Raw genomic sequence first — 21,721 nt, 5'->3', positions numbered from 1 at the left:
AGTAACTTGGATTAATTGACTTATTGTACTTATTAGTAAAAAATGCGGGATATATATATATATATATATATATATATATATATAAACATGGAACATGTATTCCATGTGGAGTAGAGGCTTGCTTTGACTAAGTCTGTATTTGTACTTCTGGATTCCACTTCTGCCCTGCTGCTGAGAGAGAGATCCACAGGGAATTCAAAGGGGAAGAATCTAGCCTTTTGTCATTAATATTCCTAAAAGTCCACCAGAAAAACTGAAGCTTTCTGCTATTAAGCACATCATAAACATTAATCCATATTTGATGAATCAGCCTTCTGTTACATATTAAAGAATAGATTTATTTTTCCATTATTTCAATTCCCTTACTTGAAGTGCCTTTATCAGCAACATTTGTGAGCAATAACAAAACATACCAATTCTGAAGAGACAGAAATATTCCAGGAAGAAACGTCTAAAAAGACAATTGTTTCCTCTGGGCATGTTATAGACTTTGAATCTTCAAAAGGTTTATCTTTTGCATAGACTAAACATTCTAACTTGGTGGGAAAAAAAATGGTCTGTGCTTTCCAGAATCCCCTTCAAAGCTTGGAAACATTAAGACCAATATTTATGAAATTATGAGATCTTGTGAAAGAACAGGAAAATCTTCCAAACTTTGGCTACATTTTTATCTGAATTTAATTAAAAGATGGTGAAAAATTATCAACACAGATCCATTTTAGATGGAAAAAATACTGTTTTTATAGTAGTACTATTTTAAGGATATGGAATTATATTTTTCAATAATGTTTATGAGGTCCAGAAAAGTTATTCACTGAATCATTTCTTTTCTACAACACAGTAATTATATATTTTTATTTTACACTTCCAAATGTCTAATTTGCTAATGTTTAAATTTCTCTCACATTAATCAGCCCATTGTTTTAATCAATTTAAAACATATAAAAATTAATATTGTTAGAGAAAAATAATGTATTTCTCATTTTCTGAAGGTGTATTAACTCTTTCATGCCAATGAGAAACATACAAAACTGTATTTCTGTCATAAACTTTGTAAGATAAAAATGTGACCTAATTGTGTGTCTCAGAAGTAATCTCACATTGCTATAAATTGTAACTGCCAGTTGGGGGACAATGCAAAGAGAAATTCAATTATTTGCAACCACATTAAATTCTTATAATAAAAAACATAATCAGTTTGTGGTTCATGATTTCTCAAATTATAACTTAATAACTGAATGTACTTTATCAGATTTCTACATAGTGATCCACATTCTACAAGGTCATGGGGAGTAACATGGCCTCTGGGCAGTATCTCATTTATTAAGAAGTTTAACCACATGATCATGAAATCATGAAGTTGATCTCTAGGGAAAGCAAATCATTCAATTTACAGTACACAGAAAACAAAGGAAGCATTTGGCTTTTCTCTAGGATTTGATCAGTGTCTATTTCTCTGCCTATTGGCCTGTGATACCAACTTCCTGGAAAATGGGGGCTTAAAAAAAGGCAATTATATAGAAGTAGATCAATGTACTAAAGGAATAAGAAACAAAAGGGTTGCTAAAATTTCTCACCTCCTGTGGTGGGGAAGGGTGGAAAAACCTGTGCAGGAAAAAGGCACACACGTCTCCAGACCTGTCATCTTTTATGTTGGCAATTCACACCCTGCCCTTCCTGCCTTCTCTAGCCATTAATTCTCTACCCTCCTTAAAGTCAAGCTAATTTGGAGAACATAACGAAGCCAGAAAACAACTCTCTAGAAAGAAAAAAAAAGTCATCCAGTCTTCATGATGATCTCTCTGTAACAGTGAATAGTTGAACCACTTTAATCACATGAAAGACAGGTTTCAATTACTAGGCAAGTCCTGCTGACAATGATACAACAGCCCCAACACTGACATCTTCCCATCGCTGAGTGTTGACAGGGTCCCAGGCACTCAGCTAAATGCTCCCCCTCCATTATCACATTTTACCTCTCAACTACCAACAGTACAAATCCTATCATTTCTCTTTCCAGCTGAATATCCAGATATAGTTAGATAACTATATATATAGTTTATATATATATATATACATATATGGAGAGAGAGATAGTTAGCTAACTTTCCAATACTGCAGCTGATTTTACATGGAGGCTGTTGAACCCAGTGCTCTCATACTCTTGTCACCTAGCCATGCTGTCTCTCACTGTGGTCGCTATGCAATCCATTAAGCACATGGGACACAAAAATGATCACATGGAGATTTTGCCATGAGCATCTGCTAATTGTTCCTTCAGATTAAAAAAAGACTACACACACACACATATACAAACAAACATTCAACTTTGTGTACTAATTTTTGTTTGATTACTCTCCACTGTACCTTTGGCTAGGTCCTCTCAGAATCATGGTACAACTCCCCTCTGTGTTTAAAAGAACATTTTATTTGTGATAACGATGCTTATGTGATTCAAAGAAATGCTTCCAAGTCACTCTTTTCACATTGCCTATTCCCATTTTCCAAATCAGCTCACCTTTAGGTACACCCTTATAACTGTGTCATTAACTATAATAATGATTGATCTATCCCCCTTGCAGCCTTTAGCCATCTGTGCAAGCAAAATTTTCAAGCCAGACATTTCAAACATTAAACATATACTGAAGCTCTGTTCAATAGATCTTTCATAAATCCCCAGCCCCCAGCCCCAGAGAGTAAGAAAAGTCAGGTCATGAGCAGGAAGTAATGGAGACAAGGCAGTTTCTGAGCTGAAACTCAGACTCTAAGCTGGTTTATTGTTGTCATGACGACGAGTTCCACATGCCTAAAGTCACCGGTTTCTGAAAAGAATGATGCAGTGTCTAGCCTTACAGCTGGACATATAAACCAAATTAGTCTGCCATGCCTCTACCTGCTTTGTGGTTGTTAGTGAAAAGAGCAATATATCACACCATCAGTCATGCAGCAGTTAAGCTCCACACACACTGCTTTCTCAGATCTGTAACTCATTTTTTTTTTTCAGCTCCTCAGAATAATAGCTTGACTCTGGGGCAGGGGTAGGGATCAAAGTAATTTTGATAGATATTTAAATTTTTTCAATGAAAGATAAAGAAGAAAGCAATTTATAGTGTTTCTTCGTACTAACACAACCTCAAGCTTTAAATCACACGACTAGTAAAGAGGATATCGAAAATTTTCTGTAGAAGAGTTCAAAACTCCATGGATTTGCAAAAGATTGTCTTTTTAAAAGAAAAGGGTGTTTGGGGAAGGAGAAGCCGGTTTGCCTGCTCCAGATGTGAAATGAGAGCCTTGAGAGCTCAGTTCTCTTCCTTGCTCTCCAAGTGATTAATTGGATGACCTAGGGGAAGTAACTTAACCCAGGCGTGGAAAAAGAAAATACACACTTGCCCACCAGAACTGGGTGTCTTATTTGCCTCCACACCTGCACCACTGACATTACCCCTGTCTCAAAAAAGTTATGAAGACCCCCATCTTGTGCAACATATCCTTCCCCTCCCTCCATCTACCCTCACATGTCTCTCCCGCCTGCTTTAAACCCTTCAAGTCTTATCACACCCATAAATATTTGAAATTCCCTTGTCTCCTTCCTCCACCTGGTTCTGTTCTGTCTCTAGCATCTACTAGAAGAAAGCTAAAGAGTAGGAAGCAGATCCCATCTGGCTTGTCTTTGGCACCCACTCTCCTTGTTCCATCCACTCATGACTCTTTTTCCAGCATTAAGCATCTCCATGCTGTCCACACAGCAATTTGCAGGTCCATTCTCTTAGCACCCAATCTGGGCTTATCCTCCCTAAGATGATCTAAAACTTCCCTGTGGGCTCTCTTCTTCCTCTTGTCAACAGTCAGTTTTAATCATTGCTCCCTATTTAAGTGGCTTTGTGAGGCCGGGTCTCCCTAAAAGGAACAGGCTAACAGAAGCTGTTCCTCTTATGTGTGCACGTCTCCTAGACTTTGGGTGGAAATTATCAAGGAGCAGTAAAAGGCAGCAAAACCAGAAGCAGAGTTTCTTCTTAGGTCTTGTGAAATTGGAGTGTGTAGAGGCGGGGGGAGGAATGAGTGCAGGATGCCCATACCATAGTATAATCCCATATTGATTATGAATTTAATAAGTTAATTAGTTCCCCTTTCCACTTAATAATAGAAATCTCAGGTAATGTGACAGCCAGGGAGAGAGACATTTTAGAGCCTGGGAGGTCTCTGAGGATGTTGGATTGGGTCAGGTCTGGAAGTATTCGAATCCAGGTATGGCAGAATTATTTGCAACTGAGAAGCATGCAGGATAAAAAACAGTTAAAAGCACTGTGCAACGGCATGGATCCAGCTAAAAGATGAGTCAAACCATATTTCATGGTATAATCCACAAGTCTTTCAATTTGAGGTGCCTATTCTTTGGTTGGTGGGCACAGAGTAGAACTCCAGATTCTTTGAGGGTCCCTGTGCAATGTTTATCACAGCAGTATTCAGGATATTTTGCTAGAATTATTTTCACATTAAAAAAAAAAAAAGCTTTACATTAAAATGCACAATGACCCATCTGATTTAGATTTGTGCTATTTTTCCCTCCAAGTACTAAGAAACAAGATTAATTTAAACAATCTTCTAATGCCTCCAGGCGGCAATAGTGCACGTTTGGTTTTTAATGGTCGTGTAGGCTTTAATGGGTTATAGAACACTTGAGAATATATTTGTTTTAGCAGCATGGTTTCTACCAACAAAGAGATTTTTAAAAGTATGCATAAAGTAACTGCTATCCATATTAAGAGTGATAGTTGTATGATTCTATATGTAAACATGAATATAAATACATGAAAATATATCTATATGATATAAAAATACAATTACATTTTATTTAAAAAGTAATTGACCACTAATTGGTCACTTAATAAAGCTCATGATATATTCAGATTGTAGTGGTACAAAAAGGAGAATTATAATAAATTATGTTTCTTAATAGAATAATATTTAATGTTTATATGATATTGAAAACAATAGGCTAGTTATAGCTTTCAACATGTTTTTGGAAGACAGATAGATCAAAGAAGTGACTAGAAGTAAAGAGTATAATATTAAGGAAGCAAACTTGTAAACTTACAAGTGAGATTATTTTGTTTTCTATTTTTGTTTGGAGAAAACAAAAACTCAATAATCTGGAAATGTCCTGAACAAATAAAATTAGTGAGCCTGTATCTATCTGCTTCCTTCAGTGCTGGACCATTGTGCTATATCACTAAGTAGTTCATTCTTAGGACAACGAGTTCACCTTTCTATGTTCTAGTCTTTAACATTCATTCCTTACCCTTACTGTTTATTCTTAACTGTAAGTTTAGACCACCCATCTCAGTAGGCCTCACACGGGAAGGTATGGATGGTTCAAGAAACAAAGAGTACCACTGGGGGGAAAAAAGTGCTATCAACAAAGAGTAAGACTGCCTGTTAATGGAAGGGTTTCTATAGACTGGCCAAAAAACAAACCACCTTCATATCCCCAGTGTTCCTCTTTAGGTAAGCTCACAATATGGTAGGAGAGATAACACAATGGCTAGGATTTTGGGGTGGGGGTGTGTGTGTGTGTGTGTGTGTGTTTTCTGCTTTTCAAAACAATTTTAGGTCATACTAAATTTCTACTGATATGTGAGAATAAAAATCCTTTCATCACCATTATCAGCATCAACACACCATCCACATTAACATCCCTAGAGGTATGATATGTTTCCAGTACTCTGCAGCTGTGCTAACAGTAAGAAGTTGCAATTCTGTGGGTTCCTTCCACTAGCTAAATCATTAGGATCACAGTCCTTCAAGACCTCTCTTTTTGCATCAAAGTGGGAGTAAGTGGGGGCTGGGGAGTGGCCACCATGCTATTCCACAAACTTCCATTCCCTATTTTCCCCCATGATCTCCTTGCATCCTGGTTGCTATGGACCATCTGTGATACGTATTGTCTGATGCCTGCCAATCCATTCTTAGTACCCAGTAGTGTGGGGAATACAGGCAAGTCACTATCAGCATTTAAATAATCCACTTATCTCCACAAAAATGCTTCTCTCTTTTCCATTCTGACCTACCAACTTTTCTTTCCAATATGTTCTACATGTAAGAGAGCAGAAAGAAGCACACTTGGATATTCCAGATTTAGCCTCTACCCAACTGTCCTGTTCAACTTCCCTGGTGGCACAGTGATAAAGAATCTGCCTGCCAATACAGGAGATGAGGGTTTAATCCCTGGGTCAAGAAGATCCCCTGGAGAAGGAAATGGCAACCCACTCCAGTATTCTTGCCTGTGAAATTCCATAGACAGAGGAGCCTGATGGGCTACAGTCTATGGGGTCACAAAGAGTAGGACATGACTTACTGTCCTTTTCACAGAGAAATCATGACCTAACGTCTATTGTTGCTGTTGAGGTCAATTTCTCTCAGCTTCTTCCCTTTAGGTGTCAGACATAGAGTCAAAGAGAACACACCCAGAAACTGTAAGCACCACCTCCGAGTATCCAATTGTTCTTAATTCCATGGCCCATATTCTTCCCATCAAACTACTGCACTCAATATCATTCTACAGTTGAAAACTGCAAGGCATTCCTCAACAGCTGAGGAATCCTCCTCTCCCAGTGCTAAGACAAAGTTAGTCATTTGCTTTTCAATTAAACTCTACCAGCCCTAAGATATATGATATAAAACTAAACTGTGGGTTACACAGTTTAGACCTTCATTTGGGAGCCTAATCTAATAGGAAGGATTAACTGTAGCCAGGTGGAGTGAATAAGAACAACAGAATCAAGAATCAGAACACTCCAGTCTCCCCTGCCAATTCTGTCCATAACCTACATTCAAGCCATTTCACCTCACTATCTATGTGTTTTAATCCAAAACTGAAACTTATCTCTAAAAGCCTCCAAAATATTTTTAAATCAGATAAATTATTTTAAAAAGGAAGATAAATAAAATTCCCTACTTATTTAAACCAATTTATGGGAGTATCTGACTTCCCTGGTGGCTCAGACGGTAAAGCATCTGCTTACAATGCAGGAGATCCAGGTTCAATCCCTGGGTCAGGAAGATAGCCTGAAGAAGGGAATGTCAACCCACTCCAGTATTCTTGCTTTCCTGCCCCGCCCCCCAAGCAGCAGCGGCTGTGCAGACTCAGGAGGGCTGAGAGGAGCTACTCCACGTTCAAGGTCAGGAGGGGCGGCTGTGAGGAGATTCCCCTCATCCAAGGTAAGGAGCAGCAGCTGCGCTTTGCTGGAGCAGCCGTGAAGAGATACCCCACATCCAAGGTAAGAGAAACCTAAGTAAGACAGTAGGTGTTGCGAGAGGGCATCAGAGGGCAGACACAATGAAACCATAATCGCAGAAAACTAGCCAATCTGATCACACGGACCACAGCCTTGTCTAACTCAGTGAAACTAAGCCATGCCGTGTGGGGCCACCCAAGACGGGAGGGTCATGGTGGAGAGGTCTGACAGAATGCGGCCCACTGGAGAAGGGAATGGCAAACCACTTCAGTATTCTTGCCTTGAGAACCCCATGAACAGTATGAAAAGGCATAATGATAGGATACTGAAAGGGGAACTCCCCTGGTCGGTAGGTGCCCAATATGCTACTGGAGATCAGTGGAGAAATAACTCCAGAAAGAATGAGGGATGGAGCCAAAGCAAAAACAATACCCAATTGTGGATGTGACTGGTGATAGAAGCAAGGTCTGATGCTGTAGAGCAATATTGCATAAGAACCTGGAATGTCAGGTCCATGAATCAAGGCAAATTGTAAGTGGTCAAACAAAAGATGGCAAGAGTGAACGTCGACATTCTAGGAATCAGCAAACTAATATGGACTGGAATGGGTGAATTTAATTCAGATGACCATTATATCTACTACTGCGGGCAGGAATCCCTCAGAAGAAATGGAGTAGCCATCATGGTCAACAAAAGACTCCAAAATGCAGTACTTGGATGCAATCTTAAAAACAACAGAATAATCTCTGTTCGTTTCCAAGGCAAACCATTCAATATCATGGTAATCCAAGTCTATGCCCCAACCAGTAATGCTGAAGAAGCTGAAGTTGAACGGTTCTATGAAGACTTACAAGAACTTTTAGAACTAACACCCCAAAAAGATGTCCTTTTCATTATAGGGGACTGGAATGCAAAAGTAGGAAGTCAAGAAACACCTGGGGTAACAGGAAAATTTGGCCTTAGAGTATGGAATGAAGCAGGGCAAAGTCTAATAGAGTTTTGCCAAGAGAACGCACTGGTCATAGCAAACAGCCTCTTCCAACAACACAAGAGAAGACACTACACATGGACATCACCAGATGGTCAACACTGAAATCAGATTGATTATATTCTTTGTAGCCAAAGGTGGAGAAGCTCTATACAGTCAGCAAAAACAAGACCGAGAGCTGACTGTGACTCAGATCATGAACTCCTTATTGCCAAATTCAGACTTAAATTGAAGAAAGTGGGGAAAACCACTAGACCATTCAGGTATGACCTAAGTCGAATCCCTTATGATTATACAGTGGAAGTGAGAAATAGATTTAAGAGACTAGATCTGATAGACAGAGTGCCTGATGAACTATGGAATGAGGTTCATGACACTGTACAGAAGATGGGGATCAAGACCATCCCCATGGAAAAGAAATGCAAAAAAGCAAAATGGCTGTCTGAGGAGGGCTTACAAATAGCTGTGAAAAGAAGAGAAGCAAAAAGCAAAGGAGAAAAGGAAAGATATAAGCATCTGAATGCAGAGTTCCAAAGAATAGCAAGGAGAGATAAGAAAGCCTTCCTCAGCGATCAATGCAAAGAAATAGAGGAAAACAACAGAATGGGAAAGACTAGCGATCTCTTCAAGAAAATTAGAGATACCAAGGGAACATTTCATGCAAAGATGGGCTCGATAAAGGACAGAAATGGTATGGACCTAAAAGAAGCAGAAGATACTAAGAAGAGGTGGCAAGAATACACAGAAGAACTGTACAAAAAAGATCTTCACAACCCAGATAATCACGATGGTGTGATCACTAACCTAGAGCCAGATATCCTGGAATGTGAAGTCAAGTGGGCCTTAGAAAGCATCACTACGAACAAAGCTAGTGGAGGTGATGGCATTCCAGTTGAGCTATTTCAAATCCTGAAAGATGATGCTGTGAAAGTACTACACTCAATATGCCAGCAAATTTGAAAACTCAGCAGAGGCCACAGGACTGGAAAAGGTCAGTTTTCATTCCAATCCCAAAGAAAAGCAATGTCAAAGAATGCTCAAACTACCACACAATTGCACTCGTGTCACATGTTAGTAAAGTAATCCTCAAAATTCTTCAAGCCAGTCTTCAGCAGTACATGAAACGTGAACTTTCGGATGTTCAAGCTAGTTTTAGAAAAGGCACAGGAACCAGAGATCAAATTGCCAACATCTGCTGGATCATGGAAAAAGCAAGAGAGCTCCAGAAAAACATCTATTTCTGCTTTATTGACTATGCCAAAGCCTTTGATTGTGTGGATCACAATAAACTGTGGAAAATTCTGAAGGAGATGGGAATACCAGACCACCTGACATGCCTTTTGAGAAACCTATATGCAGGTCAGGAAGCAACAGTTAGAACTGGACATGAAACAACAGACTGGTTCCAAATAGGAAAGGGAGTACGTCAAGGCTGTATATTGTCACCCTGCTTATTTAACTTATATGCAGAGTACATCATGAGAAATGCTGGGCTGGAGGAATCACAAGCTGGAATCAAGATTGCCAGGAGAAATATCAATAACCTCAGATATGTAGATGACACTACCCTTATGGCAGAAAGTGAAGAAGAACTAAAAAACCTCTTGATGAAAGTGAAAGAGGAGAGCAAAAATGTTGGCTTAAAGCTCAACATTCAGAAAACTAAGATCATGGTATCTGGTCCCGTCACTTCATGGGAAATAGATGGGGAAACAGTGGAAACAGTGTCAGACTTTTTTTGGGGGGTGCTCCAAAATCACTGCAGATAGTGACTGCAGCCATGAAATTAAAAGACGCTTACTCCTTGGAAGGAAGTTATGACCAACTTAGATAGCACATGAAAAGCAGAGACATAACTTTGCCGACAAAGGTCTGTCTAGTCGAGGCTATGGTTTTTCCTGTGGTCATATATGGATGTGAGAGTTGGACTGTGAAGAAAGCTGAGCTCTAAAGAATTGATGCTTTTGAACTGTGGTGTTGGAGAAGACTTTGAGAGTCCCTTGGACTGCAAGGAGTTCCAACCAGTCCATTCTAAAGGAGATCAGTTGTGGGTGTTCATTGGAAGGACTGATGTTAAAGCTGAAACTCCAATACTTTGGCTACCTAATATGAAGAGTTGACTCTGATGCTGAGAGGGATTGGGGGCAGGAGGAGAAGGGGACGACAGAGGATGAGATGGCTGGATGGCATCACCGACTCGATGGACATGAGTTTGAGTGAACTCTGGGAGTTGGTGATGGACAGGGAAGCCTGGCGTGCTGTGATTCATGGGGTCACAAAGAATTGGACACAACTAAGCAACTGGACAGGGATGCCTGGCGTGCTGTGATTCATGGGGTCGAAAAGAGTCAGACAAGACTGAGCGACTGATCTGATCTGATCTGATCTGAAGCGACTGAACTGAACTGAACTGACTGATGGGAGTATCTGATAAATTAGCCGTGTGATATCTAATAAAGTTGTTGAGTCTCTCATGACCTCAGATCACAAATTTGGGAAAAGAGAAGAAAGGAACTTAGATGTTGGCTAAGATTTCTTCCTAACCTACAATTATCTGCTTCAATTAAAGTAATATGTAAGCTCCTTGAAATGTATACCAGTATTACTACAAATATGCACAGCATGTTTTTATTCTGAATTGACTAAATATCTGAGAAATCATCTATGTGACTGTGAAACCAAGTTTTCAGCTTTCAAAGCATATTTTTGAAAAATATTCTGAGATTCTCTTTTAGAGTATGGTCATTCCCATTTTGGATCAATGGATATCTTTCAGCAATCCTATAATCTTCACTGAGCAGATGTACACGTAGTTCCTTTTAATATTTACAGAGCACTTTATATTTTCTAAATCTTACAGGCATTAATTAGATACTCCTCACATAAACCTGAGAAATCAGCTATCACCTTCAATTTATAAATAAGGAATCCATAATACAGAAAGTTAAATGAATTGCACAATATCATGAGGCACGTCAGGGAAAAGCAAAACTGCAAAAGGAGGTCTGACTCAGTGCTGTGCTTAAATCTGACTGAGTCAATTCATCTCATCACAAATTTCTTTCTAATTTCAGCTTCTTTCTACTACTTGATACACACAGTAACAAAAACAAACAAACCCACACATTGATGTTTAAATTTTAATATCTAATTTTGTTTTTATATATAAATGTAAGATATAAGTGCCAGCCATTCATTTGCATTTAAAAATACATTTTAGTTCTGAAGTAAATTTAAAATCAGCGCTCTTGATTTATTTATGTAGCTGGTATGTTAAACAAGCATAATGCATAGATATGTTTAAGTTCTAATTTTTAAAAAATAGTTTTCTATATATAGGTCTTTAGTTTCTTTAGGTAGATATATTCCTAAGTATTTTATTCTTTTCATTGCAATGGTGAATGGAATTGTTTCCTTAATTTCTATTTTCTCATTATTAGTGTATAGGAATGCAAGGAATTTCTGTGTGTTGATTTTGTATCCTGCAACTTTACTATATTCACTAATTAGTTCTAGTAATTTTCTGGTGGAGTCTTTAGGGTTTTCTATGTAGAGGATCATGTCATCTGCAAAGAGTGAGAGTTTTACTTCTTCTTTTCCAATTTGGATTCCTTTTATTTCTTTTTCTGCTCTGATTGCTGTGGCCAAAACTTCCAAAACTATGTTGAATAGTAGTGGTGAAAGTGGGCACCTTTGTCTTGTTCCTGACTTTAGAGGAAATGCTTTCAATTTTTCACCATTGAGAATAATGTTTGCTGTGGGTTTGTCATATGTAGCTTTGATTATGTTGAGGTATGTTCCTTCTATTCCTGCTTTCTGGAGAGTTTTTATCATAAATGGATGTTGAATTTTGTCAAAGGCTTTCTCTGCATCTATTGAGATAATCATATGGTTTTTATTTTTCAATTGTATACCTGTGGCGGATTCATTTTGGTATTTGGCAAAACTAATACAATTTTGTAAAGTTGAAAAATAAAATAAAATATAAATTAAAAAAATAAATAAATAAAATGTAAGAACTTTGGCCCAAGACAACAAAGTTTAGTTTCTGCTCACTTACCATGTGCCTCAAGAGTATATGGGCAAGCAGACTCTATTTATTGTAGTACATTCAGAAACTTAAGTTAATGAGGCTCCATATTATTCTAAGATTAAGGCATCAGAGGAAAGAGCACAGGGAGCAAGTGCTGTCTCTTCATATGTCTGTCCATAAAAGATGCATGATATGTCTAGTTACCTTCATTGGTCGCATTGTGTTCATTAGGGTGGGGACACAAAGAAAATATTTTAGGGCAGAGATTTATTACCTTCAAGAGGAGGTACTGAATATGGGAGAAGAGAACTATAGACCACCACCCAGTCTGGCATCAACTCCCATGCTATGGGGGCAGGTCTTCAGCAAGGCATCCCCAATCCTCCCTACACTTCTGATTACCTGATGCTTATCCCACACATGCTCTGTCTTTTGTGGCCTTTCATCCTATGGCAGAAACATCTCCAGGCATAAATTCCTATCATGAACTCTGTATCTGTCCCTTGGATTTCATGGACCTTTAGCTAGCCATCCTAGAGGACCAGCATTAATTTCCAAAATAGCAGCCACATTCTCTTTAATGTATCCTTATACCAGCACAGCTCACCAGGAAGCGGGTGGCACAAATATGTCCACAACTTCAGGAGTCACATATTCAGGTTCGTATCCGCACCTTCAGGTGGGAGGTACAGATTTACAATGAGGCAATAGCTCTCCCCAAAATCTTTTCACCAATTGTCCTTGTCTTTCTACTTTGTCTAGGCTTTTGTACTCTCAAAGCATTTGAGGATTTAAAATTGCAGAACCAGTTCTTGGCAGTTTTCATTGGCAACTTTATATAAAATCTGTCTCTCTCACTTTCATATCTGATATCTTGACTACTCTATTAAAATTTCCATATGAACACTCCATTCTGTCCTTTTATCCTCATTATCAAGGCTGTATGGCTGAAAATGATTACTAAGGTTGTTTATTTATTTACTTCTCTGTGTTGACTCTTAGCTGCTGCACGTGGAATTTTTGTTAAGGCATACAGGCTTAGTAGCTCTGCAGCAGGTGTGATCTTAGTTCCCTGACAAGGGATTAAACCCATGTCTCCTGCACTGGAAGATGGGTTCTTAACCACTGGACCATCAGAGAAGTCCTTAATGATCATGTTTGAGCTGCAAAACTCCTGTCCATTCTCTTTCTGGTAAAATTCCTGAGGCCACATTCAGCCTCTAGTGTGGACATCTGTCCAAGATTGGGACCATCAAGATACCTGATTCCCCTGCTTTCAACGAGTGACTGAGGGATCAGCATACGACCTGACCTGAAACATTCAGGGTCTTCCTTACAGGAGAGAAAGGAGAAATGTTTATCCCCCTCCTCAGATTTCTAAAGGAGACAGAACATCTATTAACACTCTCCATAAGAAGGCAGTGGAGAAGGGGGAAGTGATACCATGTTAAACACACCACAGGAGGCATGGCTAATCTAACTGGTTAGAGCTAGACATTCATTGGGAGAAGGCAATGGCATCCCACTCCAGTACTCTTGCCTGGACAGAGGAGCCTGGTGGCTGCAGTCCATGGGGTCACTGAGAGTTGGACACGACTGAGCAACTTCACTTTCACTTTTCACTTTCATGCATTGGAGAAGGAAATGGCTACCCACTCCAGTGTTCTTGCCTGGAGAATCCCAGGGACAGGGGAGCCTGGTGGGCTGCCATCTATGGGGTCGCACAGAGTCAGACATGACTGAAGCGACTTAGCAGCTTCAGACATTAGCAGCAGCAGACATTCATTGGCCTTGTGGTGTGATGACTACTCTTAAAACCCAGTAATAGACTCACCCACCTCATCATGTTGCCTGTTTAGCTGATCCTTAAGAAACATAATGGTCTCTTTTTCTTCTTCTTGCTGCCATGCAGAGTTGGGGTCCATAGATCTACTTTCTAGAGACAAGTCTGACCACAATGTCTCCCATTTCTGACAGCCAAAGAATGTCTGAGGTCGGCCTCCAATCCTCTGTGAAGTTGGTCAGATTTGTGGACTGAATTGATTCTATGGCAGCATAAACGAATTAGAACTGAAAAAGGAGTAAACCTATTCCCTAGTTAATCTAGTGTTTTGGGGTGATTAAGTACTAATCCAAGTTGTCCTGTTTGTTCTTTATCAGTTAGAACCCAGGAATATAGGAAGTATGAGTAATTGGCTCCATAAACTTCCAGCATCAGAGAATTGACTGACTAGATCTGGGAGAGTAGGAGCTACTTTCTTCTCAGATTATGAAGCTAAAGGAATGCAAGTCTGGAGTTCCTATCACATGTGGAGGAAATCCACCTGCACCAGTAAAAAATAAATCCAGTCCACACAGAGAGACAGGGAGTCTCAGAAGCGATGGTCTCCATCATTCGTAATGCCAGCTCCATGCCTATTCTTAACGGCATGTGCATTATAAGAAAAAATAAGCCCCTTAGATCCTCATGCCAACTTGAGTTACGCTTTTTTTTTTGAAGATTATTCTTATCTTAAAAATTATTTATTTATTTATTTGGCTTCATTGAGTCTTAGTTGAGGCACGTGGGATCTTCATTGTGGAAGGTGGACTCCAGAGCATGCAGGCTCGCTCAGCGTTTGTGGTGCACAGGCTTAGTTGCCCTCTAGCACAGGGAGTTTTTGTTCTCAAGCCAGGTATCAAAATCATGTCCCTTGCATTGGAAGGTGGATTCTTAACCATTAGACCACCAGGGAAGTCCCAAGTTGAGGTTTTTGACATCAGCGATTGGGAAAAAAAACTCTGATCAATACAATCATTGGCTGCTTCTTAAGACTACTGACCACTTCCTCTGTACTCTTTCAGCAGCCTACTCCATGGCCCAGCGCACTGGAGATCTAATAAAAACATTGTTTAGAGCCAAACTGTGCTGGTATGGATATGCATTCACCTTTGCTGAATACTTACTGGTATTTCCTTACTGGTAATAGAATAAGTCAAAGTACATCATGTAGAAGGAAATGGAAACACAGAGATTTACCTCTGGGGCCCACATCAACAGCACTCAGCAGTTTTTGGCTCCATGATCCCCCTTATCAAAGTTGCTTCCTGAAAAAAAAAAAAATTCTATCCATGTCAGCTCTGAAACTAAAGCGAAAGAACATCGTTATGTGACAGCATCTTTATCATAAGTGTTCACACACAAGAAGTCTCATTACAAGGAAAGAAAGAATCATATGGATTTTGGTTACCATAGAGAATTATTTTATAAACCATTCAGAATGGTCTTACCTTCTTTATGCTGCAGCCCCCTGTGTAAAATCACAAACCATTATATTTGATGGAGGAAATGAGAAATTTTAAGGGTTGTTAGCACATTGAATTTTTATCACAAGGAAAACTTGCATAAAGTTATATGGCACAGGTCTTTCTGTAGTTATGATGCATTGAAAAAGAATGTAGTAGGTGGTGTTCCAACCTAGTACTAGGGAGACAGAAAGTTGCAAGAAGCAGTGGTGAAGGCATAGTCCAGGACATAGGGATATTCTTTCTAAATGGGTGTTTGGGTGTGGGGGAAGTAGTGAAAAAAGTGAATTTCTGTAGTGCTATTGCTTTATTTTATATTAGCTGAAGAGTGTATTGTATATGAAATATATAAAGAAGGTAGCAGCCCCAAGGTTTTGATGCTTTGATGAACAAACCACCAAGAATGTGAAAGCATTCTGTAAAAATGCACTGCTGTGGGTTGCAGTTGCTTTCTCTACCTCAGGACCAGGAAGGAAAAATAAATTATGTGTAGAAAACACAGAATGACATGATGGATGTACTTCCCTCAAGGCGCTTTTAAGCACCTGTTGCCCTGCTGTGTATGTTTTCTGTACTGGGTGCATGAAATGACGAAAGCACTTAAGAGAAATGAGCTAGATATTTGCATTTTATCACATAGAGTATGCAAAGGTATCATTTTATAAAAGAGAAAGGGCACCTAGGCTGCTGGAGACAAGACTGAGCTGACAAAGCACCACGGCTGTCCTCTCAACCCCGCTCTCTCCTCCCTGGGATGCCTGTGTGACACATTTGCACATGCGGTTTTCAGAAGCAGCAGAAGGCAGGGATGACATGCTAGAATCTCAGGTTCACCATGTACACATGGGTCCTGGTGTGTGTCACAGGCCTCAAATTGTGTCATGAAAAAGCACGCCTATTTTTCAGTCACTTGATTTGAAAATCAATAAAGATAAAATAATCTGGCTTTTAGTTTTCATATTCATAGTCATGTCCAGTTCTTTGTAACCCCATGGACTGTAGTTTGCCAGGCTTCCCTGCTCACGGGATTCTCCAGGCAAGAAGACTGAAGTGGGGCAGGGGATTTCCTCCTCCAGGGGATCTTTGCAACCCAGGTTTTCTGAATGGGCAGGCATATTCTTTACCACTAAGCAATCTGGGAAGCCCTATATTCTTAGTAATTCCTACTTTTTGTGAAATATGAATTTAGTAATATAAAAGAGATCAAGGTAAAATATCATTTGAAGTCCTTAAAAGATATAGTCCTCAGAAACATTCCAAGACCAATAGGGCTTACTTAAATCAAAAGAAAAAAAAACAAGAAACAAAAAATATTAACATATCCTAGTTTGACTTCTTAGTAAAACCAATAGAATATTAACCATTTCATAATATTAACTAGATCTTTAACACCTCAGAAAAATAGAATATTGATGTAATATGTGGATGGGCTGTGGGTACATCAGTGGCCACAGTGTAAGCTTTGACTTTATCTCAAAAAATTTTTCTCACCACCATCAGAAGAGAGAAAATTGCACTGAATTTGTACCCTAATCCAGCCTAATTCCCTTTCTTTACCAGTAAACTGTATTAATTGGTTTTCTGAACGCTAAATATTAGGACTACTAAGTGGAGAATAATTTGCTGTAAGCCTTCTAAACACTGTGGGTGTCTCCTGTGCTTTTCCTCACAAGAGAACACGATGAGACTGTTCTCCCAACACAATCTGTAAAATTCATCCTATCCTGGCCAAGATGAGAGGGACAATCAGCAAGCGGTGATCATTAATGAAAAGTAAAAAATATAGATGAGAATCTATCATACAGTTGGCCTTACTGCACATACACTCCATTTCGCCTCTCTTGAGACAGCATAATATTTAAGCTCTCCACTGTGGGTGAACTCACATAGACTGCATTCAAGAGGAAGAGTGGGGCATGTACAGCCAGCAGGGGTGTCCACAGCGGCCTCTCTCATTGGGTTATGTTTCCCATGGACTTACATCTTGGTCATTTAGGAGAAATCATAAAGTACTAGTGACAAGGAATGAGTCCATCTGCTGATTTTCCTCTGTGTCCCCCAAATATGGTAAATGTAACAAAACTGTCAGAAAGCAGAAGCAGCCATCAACAGCACTAAACAAAATCATTCAGACAGAGAATCATTTCAAAATATACTTGTTACTAATGGATAATTCTCATTTTAAGATTTTAATTAAAGTAATATATACATATGCAAGTTTCTGTGAAATAAGATAAAGAACAGTAGTTTCCATTGGATCTCTGGCTATTCTGCATTAGGCAGTATATTAGTAACATTATAGAAGCTCTCTTATTAGTCCTTATGGGAATTTCATGAGCAACTGTTATTTTGCCCATTTTTATAAAGGATGAACCTGAAACCCCAAGATATTAAATGTTTCCCAACATCAAGCATCCAGTAGGCTTTTGAATACATTCAGATTTATGGTTCTTAGATTTCAAACTCTGATCTTAAAGCCCAACATTACTTACATTTCAGAGATTAATAAAATAATAGACTATTTTAATGTCAAATAACCTTTAAAAAACCTATTAAAGATACTGATGACTCTGCCAAAAACATAAGGAAAGGTTCCCTTCTCCTCCATCTTGTGGTTCCCATATCTGCACTTCTCTAATTCTTCAAAGTGTGTTTACTGAACTTAAAAGGCAGAGAACTGCTCAAAAACCATAATCTTGCCAGTTAGCTTCCCCAGTCCATCATAAAGATTTCTTCAAAGAGCATTTCCTCTCCCACTTTCAAAATGAAATGTAGTTAAAACATAGGCTGCGTGTTACAAGGCAGTTTTATAAAGTTTTATATGGTGCAAGATTTTTCAGCCATTTATGAGTGCTTTTTCCTTTTCCTCATAATTTTTTCCCTTTACACATTGTGGCCTAAGAATAGTTTAAAGAAGGAAACTTTTGAGATCCACACCTATCTATTTCATTTATTCTCACAATACTGTGAGAATATGGAAATAACTGTTAACCAACTTGACCAAATTCAATGGCAGGGTCAAGAATGCCCTGGATCTCTAGGATTATATCATTTTAGTCAGTTTGGAAATAAGTGTTTGAATGTTCACAGAGTGGGACAAGAATACAACATGAACAACAGAGTTAAAATAGTCTGTTTCCAGATTACAAGTTGTTGTTTATTTCCTAAATTGTGACCCCATGGACTGTAGTCCCTTTTGTCCATGATATTTCCCAGGCAAGAATACTGGAGTGGATTGCCATTCCCTTCTCCATGGGGTCTTCCTGACCCAGGTATGGAACCCGCATCTCCTATATTGGCAGGTGGATTCTTTACCACTGAGCCACCAAGGAAGCCCTCCCAGATTACATGCTGTGCGCTTAATCACTCAGTTGTGTCTGACTCTTTGAGACTCCATGGACAGTAGCCTGCCAGGCTCCTCTGTCCATGGGATTCTCCAGGCAAGAATACTGGAGTGGGTTGCCATGTCCTCCTCCAGGGGATCTTCCCAATCCAGGGATCAAACCAGGTCTCCTGCATTGCAGGCAAATTATTTACCATCTAAGCCACCAGGGAAGCCCTAGATTACATAGCAGTGACTAAATATAGTGTAGCATGGATTTTTCCCCTAATACTGGAACAGATAACTGTCTCTGTAGTTGAGAAAAGCTGTATTAATTTGCTTTTATTTAGGACTTTTGCTTTATTAGATAGAAATAAAGATGAGTAAATACATAGATACATAGATAGGTAGGTAGATGCTAATGCAATGAGAAGCATGGGGGAAATGAGACTGATAGCCCACAGATGCAAATTTCAGATGCAAAGTTCACACCGAAAGGACACATGCTCATATCCCATGCCAACACTGTTGAAATGATCATTTTCCTCTTTACTTTTGAAAAGTTGAATCTAAGTCAAATGAATCCGTAATGGGATTCCATCACACTGATATAATAACTACTAGAATACATGGAGAGCTAACGTTTCTTGGGTTGTTCTTACTGGTTATAGAAAGACAAGAATCAGTGCCTAGAGTCTATCTGTCACAAGCAGGCCCATGAGGACAGGCACCACAGCTAGGTGCCTGGTAACAACAGAAATGTTTTCTCTCACAGTTGTGGAGGCTTGAAGTTCAAAACCAAGGTGCCAGCAGGACCTTACTCCTGAAGACTTAGAAAAGAGTCCTTTCTTGCCTCTTTCAGTTTGTGGTAGCCTCAGACACTTCTTGGCTTTTGGCAACATAATTCCAATCTCTGTCCCTATCTTCAGGAGGCCTTCTTCCGCATGTAGGGCACCATTCACAGGATTTAGGGCCTATTCTAAATACAGAATGATTTCATCTCAAGATCCTTTAATTACATTTGCAAATACTCTATTTCCAAATAATGTTACACTCTAAGATTCAGGGTGGACTTGAATATTGGGAGGTGGGGTCACTATTCAACTCATAGCAGATTCTCACATGAGCAGGAAAGGTGGGCCCCTACCTTGGTTCTCAGTCTTCAGAGGGCTTCACATATAACAAGTTAAAAAGGATGGCCACATGTACCACAGACACATGGAAAAATACGTTTACTAAACAATACAGGAGTGTCTCTGTAACTTGAAGTCTGGCCATCAGCACCACCACAGCCCGACCTGTAAGCCCAGGCATCTCCTCTGTGACTAACACAAATCAAGCCCCTGGAAGTGCTTCTCCTCATTTAACCTGTGTTCCCTTAGACTAAAAAGCATCTACAGATGAATACCATGAATATGTGGATGGACAGCAGTGCTTCCGGGTACAAGAAGAATGCAAGTGGTAGAAGCACTTCAGAAAGAGAGAAAACTAATTCATTTGCTAAATATTTCCTCTCAAATAGCATGAATGAAACAGATTATTGCATAACTATTATTCCCCAGAGTGCTGAATGTCCATTCATTTTTTTCTCTCCCTGCTCTAATCTGTGGATCCAATTTGTGATCCAAAATATGTATGAATCAGTGCAGTATTCACCAGAGTTTTACTTGGCAGCTAAGAAACATTCTATAATAGTAGCAGGGCTTCCCTGATGGCTCAGATGGTAAAGAATCTGCCTGCAATGCGGGAGACCCAGGCTCGATTCCTGGGTCAGGAAGATCCTCTGGTGAAGGGAATGACAACCCACAATTTGTGATCCAAAATGTGTACGAATCAGTGCAGTATTCACCAGAGTTTTACTTGACAGCTGAAAAACATTCTTTAATATTAAAATATTAATATCACACTTAAACTTGCATACTTATTTAGAACTATTATCTATATACCTATCTATGTCAAAATCTGATATGCATTGAATTACAATACTCTTTACTTTGTCAACTAGGTGATCACTAAACATGATAATGGTGCATAGTTTTATCTTTTATTTAATTAATCAAATTTTTAAATGTTAGCTTATATAATTATTTTAGATTCAGTTTTTTATTTTTAATAATTTTAACTTGAAGTCTACATTTTAATTTTATTATATAATATTATGTATTTTAGGGAAGAGTTCCATGAAAAATAATTCTAATTTTTTACATCCTATTCAGTTTATATTTCTGAAGCTAATGCATTCAAATAATATATATTTTGAAAATAATTACACTTTAATTCATATTGTGATGAAGATATATTCAAATTATGTGCACTGTAAAATTAATTACAACAGAACCAAAATCAGAAAAAAATGTTGATTATAGTTAAGTAATTAGTGGTTGTGCTGAAATGAAGACAAGAATAAATTTGATACAATAAATAGACAATAATTTACAAACTATGTATGTCTCTATTTTATTATCCCAAACTTTGCCAGCTCATCAACAGAATATCCATGTCTGCACAATAATAATTAAATTTATTTGTCTGACATTTTGGCTACTTTCAATCATATTAAAACCATACATGAAACATATTTTTAAATTATTATAATTGTAAAACTATGTAAATGCAAAACATTTGTATTAAACAGTTTGATAGCTTGATTCAAGATTGTTAAATATTTAAATTACTGGGAAAAATATTTTATTATGCAACAAACTATTTCACTCATGCTGTGTGAGAGAATGATTTGATCAGTTAATTAGTATTTTCGCTTTCTTAAGTGATCTGTGGGCCCCTGTTCTCTGTCTTCTGGCCCTACAACCTCAGCAGTGGGCAGGACCCGCACTTGCTTTCAAAATACATAGAATGGG

At 38.7% G+C, this 21,721-nt stretch overlaps 1 long non-coding RNA gene across 1 annotated transcript in view; it reads right to left on the bottom strand.

Moving 5' to 3' along the window:
* LOC129650489 (uncharacterized) overlaps positions 1-21,721 on the bottom strand; it is a 128,952-nt gene that overhangs the window by 33,576 nt on the left and 73,655 nt on the right. The window contains exon 2 of the long non-coding RNA XR_008713795.1: positions 15,276-15,343. This is a non-coding gene — a long non-coding RNA (uncharacterized LOC129650489). The remainder of the gene's footprint in view (positions 1-15,275; positions 15,344-21,721) is intronic.

This window comes from Bubalus kerabau, chromosome 1, assembly GCF_029407905.1.
Source record: "Bubalus kerabau isolate K-KA32 ecotype Philippines breed swamp buffalo chromosome 1, PCC_UOA_SB_1v2, whole genome shotgun sequence".
NCBI lineage: Eukaryota > Metazoa > Chordata > Mammalia > Artiodactyla > Bovidae > Bubalus > Bubalus kerabau.
The sequence above is the reverse complement of the archived record's forward strand: the minus strand, read 5'-3'. Positions and strand labels throughout refer to the sequence as shown.